The following is a 4,298-nucleotide window of genomic DNA, read 5'->3' on the forward strand; positions in this document are numbered from 1 at the left end:
TCCCCCTCACCCCCCTTTTTTTCTTTTTTTTTTTTTTTTTTTTTTTTTATTTTTTTTGTTTAAAACGTGGTTGCCCTTTTCATACGTGTTAAATTTTTTTGTTTGTTTTTCTTTGGTCTCCTTCATTCTCTTCGTCATGCTTTCCTTTCTTGTTTTTTTTTGTTTACACACACACCACCCCACACAACACCACACACACACACACACCCACCACAATACACACACACACCAACACACCACCACACACATACCCCCACATACACAACACAGACACAAAAACCACCACACACACCACACAACACCACCACACACCCACACACAGCAAAATAGTTCATTTTAAAAACTATTAAAACTTATTCTAATTCTTTTATTAAATTTATTGTTATTTTCTATTTTGATCAACATTATATATTGTCAGTTCCGTTTTTTGATTCATCTGTTTTTTTGCACGTTACAAAAAAACTTCCCCAAAAAAATCTTTTAGAAGCCTATTCGTGTTATTTTTTTTAAATTCATCTTAGGGTTAATTTTATTATTATTATCTCATTTTTTTCATGTTTTGTGGACTGGGGATTTGAAGGCTTTTTAACCCAATCGCCATTTTTGGGCAAGAATAATGCCATGCCCACTGAAAACACAGGTTTATTTTTTGTGTTCACACATAGATGGCACACAAGTGTTAGTCATCAAGGGGTCACTTATTATCCTACCTTTTTCCCTTTTTCCCCTTTTCCCCTTGATTTTTGGAAAGGATCTTTTGCTTTATTTCTTTGTTTTAAAATGTTAACAAGTTTTAAAATACTTTAATAACAAAACATCATAACAATAATAACAGTATTGATATAAATTTGTATTAAAGGAAAAAACGCTTTTCCCCCAATTAAAGGGAAGGGGGAAATAAAGATCATCAGTGGGCCCCCCTACTGTAACCCCTTGGAGGCTGAGCACATGTGGAGCCATCTGTATGTAAAAAAATTCCCAAAAAACCTAAAAGGACAGAACATAAACCCCGGGGTGTTTGGGTTTATATATAAAAATGGTTGTTATGCTGATGTCATATTCCATGGAGTTTTTGGTTATTTATTTGAGGGAAGGGGTGTAATGAAAATGATCATTTTCCAAATCTTTAGAATCCTTTTAAAAAACTTTATTTCTTTTTTTTTTCTATCATTCTTCTTTGGGAAAGTAAGAGCATTAGATTTTCAGTTAGTACATTATTGTGTATAGATTATTCAAGGAGGGGGGTTTAAGGGGGAAATTTAATGGAATAAGGAGAAGGAGGAAGGAGGGAAGGGGAGCTTAAAGGAAAATTGGGAAGAGGGAAGGTTGGGGAGAAAAGGGGGAGGGAGAGAGTGGAAAGTTAGAAATGACTTAAAGGAAGATTTGTGGATGGAGTGGCAAAACGGGAAAAAAAGGACAGTAGGGGAGTATTTTTAAAAAGTTTCCATACCTTTTTTCATAGAGTAAGGGTTTCTGTCTTTTTTCACTTTCAGAAGGGAAAAGATTGGTGAGATCAGGGGGCAGGTGATTGGGTCTAAACCACCTGACCTGCAAGTCAATACTAATCTTTTTTCAACATTCTCTTTGAAAAGGTCTTTCTTGGCAATTGGGACTGGAGATAAAGCCTACAGGGAAAAAAAGGTAATAATGAATGTGTGGGGGTACGTGCGGCGGCATGGAGCGGCATGTGTGTTTTTTTGCGTGCGTGCGTGCTGCATGTTGTGTGTGTTGCGAGTGAATACATAATATTTATACATTATATATATGGTGTGTGTAGTAATGTAATATATATATAAATATATATATTATAATATATATATATATATTATATATATATACAATGTTTTATGAGATAGCAATCTCAATTATTTCTATAATATCAACAGTATAAAATGTTTGTGTTCCATTTGTTTTCCATCTGTGTTTTCCGTTTCACATAACATTTCTTACAAATCTGTGAGAACCTATTCTGTAGTTTTTTTATTATCATTTGTTGTCATTATTATTATCATTTTTAAATTATTTTTGATTTTCATTTACATGAAGATTCCCCGGAGGTTTATCTAAAAAAAAAAAGAAAATGTTTTAAAATATTTATTTTTTGTATGCACAAAATCAAACATTTTTTATTTATTTTAAAATTTTTCATTGGGAAAATTTGAAAACAATATCTTTTTTTCCCCAAAATGGAGTTTGGAGCTCAAGGGGGAAGATTTAAATGACAGTCCAGGCAGCTTGAGCTGTCTGCTAAACTTTAGATGGTAAGGGTGATGCTCCTGGGAACATGCCAGCTTTTTCCCTAGTTAGTTTGCAACAGAACAGTTCCCCCTTCTTTAAAATTTAATTTTTTTTTGAATTGAATTAATATCTTTTTTTAGAATTTATAACTCTCCAGATAACATTTGGCTAATTTTTTATTACATTTTTTAAAAATTTTAAGCAAAATCAGTTTAAATTAAGTGTACTGTAATTTTTTGGTTTTAATTTGTGTTGACATGTTTAGGGTTTTTTTTAAAAAAATTTTTATACAAGCCTTAACCCTTTCCCCACAGGTGGCATGTACTACATGCCCTGGCATGCCTGGACCATTTGCCGGTGGTATGTACGTAATGCCCTTGTATGTATGGCCATGCCATGGGGTAGTATGGCCATGCCATGGTTTGTTTTTTGTTACAATTATGGGGAAAATTTATTTTTTGCCACTGAAAAGTGATTGAGTAGTTCTTAAAAACTTTTTTTCATTTTTCCAACTATGCATTTTAAAAAGGTTCTCGGGCTCCGAGGTTAGCGTAAAAAAAATTACGTGGTAATTACTACATTGGCCAGGATATTTTTTATATTCCGAAGTATGATGTAATACCCCTGTGAAAAACCCAAAATGTATTTTGAAAAAAAAAAAAAAAACAAAATTTAAAAAAATGAAATAAAAGGTATTAATATGGGAAATGATAAAATAAAAACCCCTTGAAACTAAAGTATTTTTAAAAAACTTGAAAAAAAAAATGAAAAAAGCAAATGTAATTTTTTTTTTTTTTTTATCTGTGTATATTTTTTTTTTTTTTTTCCCCTCCTTTTTTTCTTTATTTTTTTCTTTTTCTTTTTCTTTTTTTTTTTTTTACTAGTATAAGAATTTGTTGGATAAAGGTCTAGAACATTTGATCTTATGTCAGATTAAGGGGAAGTGTTAGACTTTTTTTTTATTTTGATGAGCCCATTATGCTGAATGAGTTAATGTAATAAAATTTTTAAAATATCTTTTTAGTGGCTTAACTTTCCCATGTGTAATCAACAAAATGCATGTGTTTAGATACACTTACATATTGATAACATGTTCTTTGTCTAAAATTCCTTTTAGGAATTTCAAAGAAAATTCATAAAATAAGTTTCTTGCTAGAAGTGATAGAAACAAAAGTAATATTTTAGTGTTTTAATACTTTCATTCAGGAATTTGCTGTGCCAATATCTTTATAAAACCCCACTCACCATACATTATGCAAGTCCGCAGTAGTTTTTTGTGAATTTTGTTGGCATACAGATGGCTCCACATGTGCACAGCCAGAAAGAAGTCTAGCATATCCCCTAGTGACTGATCCTGATTTTCCTTGAATTGGCAGGAATTTTTTTTTTCTTTCTAATATTATTATATTGATACTGTTATTATTCATATTGATGTTATTATTTTTAAAATGTCAATAAAATCAGGGTAATGTTAAAGACAATGGTGGTGTGTTTTTGTGTGTGTGGGGGTGTGTGTAAGAAAAAGGGAAATTAAGTCACGGAGTTGCTATGATTCTCACGAAAAAAACTGCAATGCACTAGTTGGGTCATCATCATAATGGTTGCTCATGTTTGAGCAGCCGTGGACCTCTCCACCATCCCTCGCCACAAAATTTCGACCCTACGCTTCCCCTTTCCACTTGTACCATCGACAGCCGCAAATATCTTGATATTGTCGCTCAGTCTTGTCTTCGGTTTGCCTCTTCCTCTGTTTCCTATCACCACCCTGTCAGCAAGTTTTTCTCAATACTTTTACTTCTCATTACATGACCAATAAACTTTAATTTCCTCCTGTTCAAGATGTCCAACAGCCAGTCTCTACAATTTATCTCCCCCAGCCCCCCATCACTCATTTTCCCTCTCTGTCCAGCTAACACGCAGTACTCGTCTGAAACCCCACACTTAAAAACCACTGATCTTTCTCGTCATCCACTTCAGCACCCAACACTCAGAACCATATGATGCAATTGGGAAAACTAATGAGTTCAACAACCCAGCCCGTCCGCAAGGTAATGCTTCGG

Source organism: Penaeus monodon, chromosome 36 (assembly GCF_015228065.2).
Source record: "Penaeus monodon isolate SGIC_2016 chromosome 36, NSTDA_Pmon_1, whole genome shotgun sequence".
NCBI classification, from domain to species: domain Eukaryota; kingdom Metazoa; phylum Arthropoda; class Malacostraca; order Decapoda; family Penaeidae; genus Penaeus; species Penaeus monodon.